Raw genomic sequence first — 12,107 nt, forward strand, 5'->3', positions numbered from 1 at the left:
TAGTGTGTGTTCTTGGGTCGATTTTCTTGTTCGTGAGGGAAAACTGGAGCGCCCAGAGGAAAACCTCACATCCACTGACTGAGACCGACTAACTCGGTCAGTGGAATTAAAACGCGAGTCGATGACTGGATTCGAACTCGATGATGCATCGGCTGACCTCGGTGAGTGTAGCTTTTCCCGCCATTCCCACTCCACACCAACAAGCGTTCCCAGCTACTTAAGGACCGACCCCCTCGCCACATCCCTAACGGTCCTTAAAAGGTTACCCAATAAGGTGTTTCGATGTTCTGGGTCAAAGTGCATAGCGGAAGCCAAAAGGGCATTCGATGGTCGACTATGATTTCACTCCACACCCAGTCACCAGCTCGAACCTTTCGCCATCAACTGATTGAATTGTAACCTGTCAAAATTATACGCAGCCCAATAATACCAGAACAGTGACGTCAGTCAGAAGAGAATATTGTTCAGAATTAATAACACCTCTGTTGATTGGAATGTTGTAAATTCAGCTTTCATACAAACAAAAAAGGGAATGCAACAATGTGTGTCGTTGTTGTTGTTACGCATAGGCACGTTGTTTAACGTTTAAAAGAATTTCAAACCGCAATAGGTGTTTGCATTTGTTTTTGTAATATTTATATGTTAAAAAGTTTTCATGTAAAAAAATTTATAGTGCTTGGGCTTTCATTCATTGTTACTTTAAATTAATATTTTAAGCATCATTAAATTTTTATATATTTATACTTTATTATTATTATTATTATTATTATTATTATTATTATTATTATTATTATTATTATTGTTCAAAAATATCAAAATATATATCAAAAGATGGCGCTGTGTAGGCATATGAACGGGCGCATGGTGATATCGCTGCTCCCGTTTTTTTATAGTTTTAAAGTGGGCCAAACTCCTGTTTTTAATTTGAAAGTGTTCCCAACTAACTCTACCAGTCATGCCGAAGACAGTGATATAAAATTCGCCGAAATCGGCTAAGAAGAAACCAAATTTTGAAGTGTTGAAAAGTGAACAGAGAGGATCGCGGGCAACAACGAGCGAAGAACAAAGGAATTCGCCATCATTATAATCACGCCACAATTGCTCAAGGGTGAGTCATGAAGTGTATCAAATGCCTGGAGGATTTATCGTCCGATGGAATTCAAATAACCTATACGAAATGCAGTAGGATTCTACACTTGAGACGTGCCGGTTTTTTCAGAAACAACCTAGCAACTTAAACCAATGCAATACGTGAGGAATGAAAGTGTGTAATCTGCAGTAGGAACAAAGAAACGCAGCTAAGGCAGCCACATACGACGCAGCCGATTATACTGGAGGCAAAATCAAAATGTAAAAAATAATATGTAATATGTAAATATGTGTATATATGTAAATGTTCTGTAAGATGATAAATAAAATGTTATTACAAAAAATGTTATTATTATTATTATTATTATATGACATGACATGAATCGGATCATAGACTCGCTCACGAAAAACTCCATACACCTAAATTCAGAAAAGACAAAATTAATGATATTCAGAAATCCACTGACTTATATATCTGTTGATAACAAATATATAACCATCAAACATCCACTTTCCAACATAAAAAACACACAGAACAGAAAAACCACTACAATCACTCAGGTTGAAACAATACGATAGCTTGGAATTTACTTCGATGCAGATATGAACTGGAATAGCCACATAAACCATCTACACAACAAACTCCGAACAATAAGTGGCAAACTCTACAGGTTAAAAGACATAGTTCCCATACGCCTAAAAACACTAATATACAAAGTACTATGCCAAAAATATAAGTTTGTGTGTGTGTGTGCGTGCGTGCGTGCGTGCGCGCACGCGCCGAATTTCTCAATCATAGATTTCGTAGCTTCCCAACACAGCAAAAAAAACAATAAATAATAACCAACGGGTGTCATCCTCAGATAAGCTTACATATAAGTCTGGTCTGGTTTAGTCCCGAAGGCGTGGAAAGAGGGGAAAATAGTTTCACTGCATAAAGGAGGATCCAAGACTATGGTTGCAAATTACCGACCGATCGGCATATCAGGAGTCGTTGTCAAGGTCTTGGAGAAAGTAGTCAAGGGAAAAAGACAGGAATTAAATCTGAAGAATTATTTGTAGGAAGTGAGATCGCTAGGTTGCGCGCAGTGATACAAAATGCGCAGTGGCAATTAGAGCACCTGCAAAACTCTTTCCAGAGTGATTCGGCTAACGTAAATAAACAGCGTAAGAGCGGGAGAGTTTCTGAATTGAAGGAAAGAGTATTGTATGGTGACTCGTTATTAAGAGGAGTGATAGATGGGAGTTTAACTAAATCGTACTTACCGGGTGCGAAATTTAAGGATGTAACTGAGAGTATTAGAGCGCAAAAACAGAGGGTGAAAGAATTGATAGTTGTGGCGAGTACGAATGAATTGAAAGGAGATAAATTTTTTATGAGAGAGGACTTGAAAGTATTGTTAAAGGTAGCGAAAGAAAAGAGTGACAGAGTTAGAATGTTGCCGCGGTATGACAGGGAGGAGTTTAGAAGGAGGGCCATAATCGCAAATGACATTATGCACAGGTTATGCAGACGGTGTAGTGTGGAATTCGTGGACGTGTGGAATGAGTTTGATGGGCGAAAGGACTTATACAAGATGGATGGCCTGCATTTGAATGGATTTGGTGTGCAAAGACTGGAAAAAGTGTTGCTGAATGAAGTGAAAATGGATGTGCAGAACCAGGGAAACTAGACCTACCAAGGAGGGTGGGGGGAGTAGATATGCAGACATCAGTGAGACAGTTGAGTTTAAAAATGTATATAAAATATATAATGTACCCGAGCCAGCACTAAGGACAAATAATGGGAATGGGACATTTAAAATAACGCATCAAGATAGGGGTGGGACAAAGGGATCACTCCATTTCATGTATACTAATGCCAGGAGTATTATGAACAAGAAGTTCCTAATACTCCAGAGTTCCACATATTCCACTATGCCTTATCATTGCTAGAAGTGTTTCATGTGCGTTAGTGTAAAAATGCTTCAGACGGATCAATAAGTTCCACCGTGGCAATCTTTTCATCTAAGGCGGCGTTCATTAGATCTATGAAATCCTCCAAGAGAGTCATTCCTCTTCTCTTCTGAAAATCGTCAGCTATGACGATTTTCACAAGTTGTGCTTCTGTCGTTCAGAGCTTGAAAAAAGATGAACTCAATGGCTTCGTTTTTAACGAGATCTGTGCCACAGCATTCCGTTCCTGTTGGGAACTGGCTCTTCCACTCCTCCTCTTACAGTTCATCACAAGCATTGTTCCCGATGAGCAAGTTCCTACTCACTAAAGAGGAATCAATGAGGAAAGTATTAGTCAGTTTCGGAGAGTTACTAACTTCGTGGATTTTCTTTTTCTTAAGTGATTATGCAAAAGAATCGATATGCGGTGATTTTTTTAATAATAATCTTTCCAATGAAAAGATTTATATTAATAGCAGATGAGTGTTTAACACGCATATTTGAATTGCCTTTTTTTTGAGGTACATATTTGATTCGCACAACAGGATTAAAATTAATTTCTACTCGATACTTTTTTAGACGTTTTCAATTGTACTCGAGAACTAGACGTAATTTTTCAAGAGATTATTTAATTTTTTTTCTTCCCGAATTACTTGATCTCTGGTACAGGAAAAAAAAGTGGTTCTCACATCGAAACTCACAATTTAAATCCACATCTCAGCAAAAATCAGAAATATATTCTCTCTCTGTCTCTATCTTTCGATGTCTCCTAAATTATGTAAATAAAATAGCTGTGATTGAGTGTCCCTATTGTACCAGGTGAAGAGTTATCTGCCGATTTTGAACAGATAATTAGAAGCGAAAATGTCTTCACATACTCCCTTTTGAAAATAAAGTGGCGTCAGATGATTTATATTCCTAAGATATATTCTTCAGCAAGATAGGAATCGGCACGTTATTCTCTTCCAGTCTGTGATCATACACTGTTCGGTCAAGGGAACCCCCCCCCCCCTCCATGGACAAGATGTCTCGTGCATCTTTGTAGCTGGTATGAATTGGAGAAATACGATGCTTCCCAGTCAGTGCAACTGTATCCGTCGGAAATGATTGCGAGGACTGACGAGATTTCAAAAGGGGGAATTGTGATAGAATGCTATGCGGGACAATTTGTTCACAAAATTTTTTAGTAAGTTAGGTCATCCTAGGTCAGCAATCAGTGATACCATACCGAGATGAAAGTGCTGAGAGTCAACTGCAGGTACTGCTCGGAATGGACCACCTACCAAACTCGCTGAATGCTGGTTTCCGAGTCACTAGAGTGAGTAACTCCAACTGTGAAATTTGGTGGGCGGTGTGATGGAGGGTGAGTTCAAGGGACGTCCGTCTCACAACAGTCCAGGACTTCATTAGATGCTTCCATGAAGAATGGTCCGAAATTCTCATCGATTGCTTTCAGGTACGCTTGAGGAAAGTACTGTGCAACCACAGATGCGAGATCCCTCCACACTTTTGCGCATGGCAGACGAAGGAGAATCCATTCCGATAATAGGGTAGGCAATGTGTTTCATGGAATGAGTGTTTGTTATTATACTTTGGATAATTAACTTTTCTTTTATGAAAAATTCTAGTTTTTAAACTGGTAACTATTTTGCTTGTACAACAGTTGGAAAATTTTACTATAAAGCACGTGATTTCGATTGCTGATGACAAATTTGCATATTCCATTATTCCTTTCTCGCCTTCAACATGAATTGACTCTTCTTGGCATTCTGACTGCGACGGATCTCGCCTCTGTGATCGGACAGTGTGTCGTAGGATCTGCAGTCATCGCAGCGAAAGGTGGTCCTACATCTTGTTAAAGTGGATGCCATGGTTGTTCTTCATACTATTGTGTACGTTAACATTTTTCAAGCAGTGTATATATATATATATTGTTATTATTTGACAACTCCATGGAGTCGAAGGACTCATCGAGGGAGGGCACTTGCTCTACAACTCTGTCTCCACCACTCAATCCACCAACTGACTGCAACTACACCAACGCCATCTACCGCCGACCACCACTACTAGTATTTCGAAAGACAATCACAAACATCCATGCCCACGGCGGGATTCGAACCCGCAGTCTCTTGGCTGGAGAGCGAATACACTAAACACTCGGCCTGGCATATATATGGCGTTCAGGTTGACCGAGTGGTTAGCGTATCCGCTCTCCAGCCAAGAGACTGCGGGTTCAAATCCCGCATAGGCATGGATGTTTGTGATTGTCTTCCACCTTCATATATTCATTCACCCAAGTATACATTCACTCTCCCAATATGGACTGAGTCACACTGTTCTACTTTGAGTAGTAGACCCACATCTCCTTCAATTCAATGGGAGAACCCTTCACCCTGCAGTGGGTAGGAAAAAAAATAGACAGTTCATCATCAGAAGTGCCACATCGTACTCATGTTGATTATTTTAACTTCAGTGACTATTACAAAATGAATGCAAATCTGAAGATTTTTGTTTCAATTGGGATTTATAAGGGTAAAGAAAGAAGTTATAATATGAATGGTTCTGCACCACTTTCACACTTTTTAATAGTACATTCATGGCTAATGTATTAATTTAAATTTCGTTATTAATTCAATTTTGCTGCGTGATACATCCTGATCTTATGAGCATCGGGTAGTAGCTGTATCGGGGTAGCTCGCCGTATGTTATCGAAAGTTATTCTTTCGATATTTCTTTGGCATATGAATGAAAAGGATGAAATTTTAGAGTCGTTTGTTGCCCCTACATTTTCTTTAATTATCAATAAATTCTGATATAATCACACGTTTTTTATGGTGCGTTTAGCGGCTGCACTTTACTACTACTGTTATTATTATTATTAAGAGAGACCTCCAGGAAGTCAGAACCTCATCGAGGTAAGCCACATAGTACGAGCACCAGCTATCATACTTATTCCTGAATTCATTCACACGGTTTTCACTCACAACATCCAATGGAAATCCATTTCAATCACGGGCCACCCTACGAGAGAAAAATCTAGCCGACAAACCCCTTCTTAGCGGCCTTCATTCTTAGCTTCCTAGGATGCCCTTTTGTCCTTTCTCTACCCTCCATAAATTGAAAAATTACATCAATTGATATCCTGTATGACCCCCCACCTTCAGAAGTTTGTGAGTCTCAATCATATCAACCCCCTTTCTCCTGTTTACTAAGGAGAAATCCTGCAATTCTGAATGTCTGCAGTCTACAAATTCTCAATCTGTCTTCATAATCAGTATTCCACAATCCTGATTTCATTTTGAACACTCTCCTTTGCACTCTCCAATATATCGGAATCACAAAGGAAACCAGGAGACCAGATCTGCACACAATAGTCCAAGTGAGGTCGTATCAAGGCCTTGTAAAGAGGCAAAATAATATCCTTATCTTTACATGTGAACGTTCGTTTCAGCATTGCAATTATCTTTTGAGTTGCATTTGCAATCTTTGCCACATGCCCCCCCCCTGAACTTCAACTTCCTATCTATTAATACTCCAAGATCCCTAGCCTCATTGGTTTCTTCTAGCCTAATCCCACCAATATAATACGATACTGGATAGCTAATCACGCCAAAGTGAATGGTTTTTCGCTTACTGACATTGAAACGATACCCATTTTTCCATGCCCATAATTCCAGTCTATTTAAATCATTCTACAAGTACTGCTTATCAGCAGCATTCCTGATTACTCTACCTATCTTTGCATCATCAGCAAATGTCTTAATGTCACTTGTCAAACCCTTCCCAATATTATTAATGTACAGATTGAATAACAGTGGTCGAAGCACTGTTCTTTCGGTACACCACTTGTTACCTTAAATCTTGCAAACTCACATCGCCCGTATAACACGTTTTGATATCTGTCAGTCAGCCATCCTTTTATTTGCTAATATTTTACAACCCAAACCCATTTTCTCCAATTTATGCAGCAGTCTACCATGCACTATTCTGTCAAAAGCTTTAGCAAAATCCAAAAGTATCATGGTGTAATCCCTTTCCCTTGTCTAGTTGAATAGTAGCATTCTTATAGAATGTGAACAAATTGCTAAAACATGACCTTCCCTTAGTAAACCCATGTGGTTCATTGCAAAGTAAAGATTTACTGTCAACCCATTTCTGAATGCGAGCCCAAACCACACACACACACACACACACACGCGCGCGCGCGCGATAATTTGGAATGTCTTGAAGCGTCGTTGAACTGGAAAGGCTGAACTAATATATTATGTTTCATTAAGTTTGTATGGTATTTTAGGTGCGTGTTTCTTGTTTATAGTATGTACTTAGAGCTCTTTTCAGGCTATTGCAGTTTGTAAGGTTCCTGTATTCAAAAGGTAGTTTATTTAGCATGTCTGGGATGTAGAAACTTCGTGTGGCCTCAGTAATGATTGTTGTATTTATATGTGATATAATTAATAGTCTGAGGTCTTGTTATACGGTATGCATTTCTGAGTGTCCTGTAGTTGGCATCGAAATAATGTTTTAGCAAAGCTGCATAGTGACATAAATGTTTTGCTGCCAGTAATTTGTGTTCTGACATTGCAGTGTATATAAAGTCGATATTGTCTCTTTGTTCCCAAGATATCAGTTTTGTCATTTTGTACTGTAGCGACATTAATATATTTAATTTGTAGGGTGCACAGAAAGCATATGTTGTTATAGCGTATCTTAGTATATTTTGGCATAGTGCTTTGTATATTAGTGTTTGTAGGCGTGTGGGAACAATGTCTTTTAATCTGTAGAGTTTGCCACTTATTGTTCGGAGTTTGTTGTGTAGATGGTTTATGTGGCTATTCCAGTTCATATCTGCATCGAAGTAAATTCCAAGGTATCGTATTGTTTCAACCTGAGTGATTGTAGTGGTTTTCCTGTTCTGTATGTTTTTTATGTTGGAAAGTGGATGTTTGATGGTTATATATTTGTTATCAACAGATATATAAGTCGAGTCAGTGGATTTCTGAATATCATTAATTTTGTCTTTTCTGAATTTAGGTGTATGGAGTTTTTCGTGAGCGAGTCTATGAGCAGATTTATGTCATGTTGCATATTTGTTTGGGCTATGCTTGTATTATTGTGGATGTTTATTATATGAATATTATATTCATATAATATCCATAATAATAATAATAATAATAATATAGTACAAATATATAAAAATTTAATGATGGTTAAATTTAAACATTTAACCATAAATTAAGGATGAACGAAAGCCCAAAGTCCTAAAATATTTTTACATGAAAACTTTCAACATATAAACAGTGCAAACATAAAAAATGCAAACAGCTATTCTTTGAAATGGTTAAGCAACGTGCCTATGCGTAACAACAACAACGACACACATTGTTGCATTCCCTTTTTTGTTTGTATGAAAGCTGAATTTACAACATTCCAATCAACAGAGGTGTTATTAATTCTGAACAATATTCTCTTCTGACTGACGTCACTGTTCTGGTATTATTGGGCTGCGTATAATTTTGACAGGTTACAATTCAATCAGTTGATGGCGAAAGGTTCGAGCTGGTGACTGGGTATGGAGTGAAATCATAGTCGACCATCGAATGCCCTTTTGGCTTCCGCTATGCACTTTGACCCAGAACATCGAAACACCTTATTGGGTAACCTTTTAACGACCGTTAGGGATGTGGCGAGGGGGTCGGTCCTTAAGTAGCTGGGAACGCTTGTTGGTGTGGAGTGGGAATGGCGGGAAAAGCTACACTCACCGAGGTCAGCCGATGCATCATCGAGTTCGAATCCAGTCATCGACTCGCGTTTTAATTCCACTGACCGAGTTAGTCGGTCTCAGTCAGTGGGTGTGAGGTTTTCCTCTGGGCGCTCCAGTTTTCCCTCACAAACAAGAAAATCGGCCCAAGAACACACACTATTTACAAACAGTTTCACCTATCAGATGTAATTCTTTTTGTTAAATAAACTGAATTATTTCATTAGATTATCACTTGTGTGTGTTGTGCCTAATTTCTTTTAAGTACAGTTGTTCACTTTGGTTTAATATTAGAAATGAATAGAATGTAAGTTTTTTAAAAAAGCATACCCTGGACATTAGTATTCATGGTGGAAGCTGGAAGGATAAAAACTTTCAGGATAATCAAAGAGCAAATTATTTTATTTTTAAGTATAAAAGTGCGGTATGTACTGTAAATTTATAATAATTTTTGTAACAATATTTAAATGTAAAAGTTTCAAATGGTGATTTGTTATGTCAAGTGCAATGAATTAAAATGTATAAAATTGTTCCATATGTATTGACTTCTCTCTAATAATGGTTTGTTAATATTCTAGAGGGGAAGTGGATCTCAATATTTTTCAGACTTTGGACTCTTGTGTAATTAACCTTATATTTATCGTAATTTACATTTTACACTATATTGACTACAGTATATTCAAATTGTCTTAAAATATATATTATAAGAAGAAATTACTAATATGAAAAATCTGTAATAGTACTATAATTTAGTACTTATAGCAAAATATATATATATATATATATATATTTTATATCTAACATAAATATATTTATCATATATGATAAAATATATGATAGATACAGGATTAAATATATTTAATATATATTAAATATATTATTTAATTAATTAAATAAATATATTTACGCATTTTGGCATAAATAGGCAGAAGTACGCTGTAATTGGTAAAAATATTTTTACTCTCAAAATTTGACAGCACACCGTTTGCGAAACACTTTTCTGGAAGATGTTATGAAGAAAGAAATTTAAGATTAAATTTAATACTACATTTATTATGTAACAAACTTAAAGAATAAAAAGAAAATGTTTCATATTGAAGCTGTATCTCAATCAACGTTGCCTTTTGGTCGGAAAGACCTCCTTCGAACCTGAGTAGGAATCAAAGAACTTTACGATAGCTTTTAGGTAAAGATGAGTTAGTGAGACTCATGAATTCAAGTGTTTTCATTTCTCAAAATACTCTCACACTGGACTGAAAAACACACGCAATTAACAAACACACTGATCCATTGCTTTAGTTTCGTCGCCCGTAATTCAAAATATTGGTACCCGGATTTCAAGTATCTTTGGTTCTGTAGGAATTCTCATCCTTGACACAGTAGTGCGTGTATAAGCTAATTAAAGGTACTAATTTAGGTACTAACGACTTCACTGGCGATAAGTTCAGTATGAGAGAGAACATGAACGGGTTGTTCGGAGAGGCGAGAGTCAAGAGTGAGAAAGTGAAAATCGTCAGTATTTTACCTGGCTATGATAAAAATGAATTAAGAAGAAGGGATGTGATGGCAAACGATTCGATGCGTAGCCTGTGTAGACGGTATGGAAACGAGTTTTTGGATGTGTGGAGCGAGTTTGAGGGAACATTGGATTTGTATAAGAGTGCACACACACACACACACACACACACACGCGCGCGCGCGCCCTCGCGCGCGCGCGCGTGTGTGTGTGTGTGTGTGTGTGTGTGCGCGAATTACATTGTTACAAAAAACAACAGCAAAAAAAAACTAAACCTGTTGTTAATATGTAATCACAATGTGTAATCATAATTTTAATGAAAATAAATTATTATTGTATGTATGTATGTAATTTATCTGAGAAATAATAAAATGTTTAAAAAAAAGATTATTATTAATGTTGAACTTCAATAAAGACTTACTGACTCATTGCGGCATTCCCACTATATTTCTACAAACCCTATCATTTTTCTCTAATTCGTACAAAGCATTTCGCCATCAAAGCGTGATGTCTGCCATTGCAGTGCAGTGCTGTGACTGCATCCTCGTTTTGCTCTCGAAGATCAGATTTCTCATTTTTTACTAAAGAGATATTAATCTGCATAGTGCTTACGGTCTACAAAGAACGCATGCGTTATTAGAGCATATCTTAATACGTTTTCACATAATTCCTTGTTTATAAGTGTGTGCATGTGCGTAGGAGCAAAATCCTTCCGTCTAATAGCTTGCTTGCCATTATCCGGAGTTTACGTTTCACATGTGGCTGTTCCAACTTAATTCTGCATCAAGGTAAATTCCACGGTATCGTATAGTTTCAGCGTGTGTAATGGTGGTTGTTTTGCTTATTACTGGTAACAACTCTCTACTACTAGATGATCCGATGCCTGATATTTTTTCCTGTTTGAAGCTATTTTTAAATTTGTTTACAGAGTTTCACATATTCCGGTATGCCTTAGCATTGCTAGAAGTGTTTCATGCGCTTTAGCGTAAAAATGCTTCAAGACGGATCAATAAGTTCCACCGTGGCAATCTTTTCAACTAAGGCAGCGTTCATTAGATCTATGAAATCCTCCAAGACAGTTGTTCCTTTTCTATTCTGAAAATTGTACTGTGTTTCCAAGGTATCGTATGGAATTAAATGCAAGCTTTTGATCACTGAGGATAATGAATGACAATGCAGTAGCCAATGAGGTTTTAACTGGCGCTCGGCCTCAGTTAAATTGCTGTTACCCTCTCGCCATGATCAGAACATATAGCCCTATATTACCCTCTCCATGTATTTTCTTTACAGGGAATATGAAAAGCATTTTTGCTTCACCCATCTAGCCGATAAAAAAAAAAAAAAAATTGGCTACTGGAATGACTGATAGCCATTGTATTATATACTTGAAATGTAGTATGAGTCATGCAGTATTAAGATACAAACAGTCTTGTGCGAATAATGCGTTTTTGGTTGTTTTTATCCTCTGTGGTTGTCACTGTCGAAACAAACATAAAATATGTAATGCGATATACTTGCAGTGATATCTGTAACAAGAGCTTACGTAAACACTGCAGGTGGCAATATTTTGACAACATTTCTTAATAAAAAAGCACGCCTCTTTGGTTAAATAATCCACATATTCGAACTTCGTGCATTTAATGGTAATGATGTGGCACCAAATCACGCAGTCGTTTCAAAAGTAAGCAGACGACACCTAATCTCTTAAAAACATTAAACTAGAAGTTTAATTAAACTAGAAGATATTAAATATTTCGCTTACTGTTTTGCTGTATAGATGATATGCACTGACCAGCAAACCTCGCTCAG

The sequence above is a fragment of the Typopeltis vanoorti genome, chromosome 1 (genome assembly GCF_054136105.1).
Source record: "Typopeltis vanoorti isolate ZY-2024b chromosome 1, IOZ_Tvanoo_1.0, whole genome shotgun sequence".
In the NCBI taxonomy this organism is placed as follows: domain Eukaryota; kingdom Metazoa; phylum Arthropoda; class Arachnida; order Uropygi; family Thelyphonidae; genus Typopeltis; species Typopeltis vanoorti.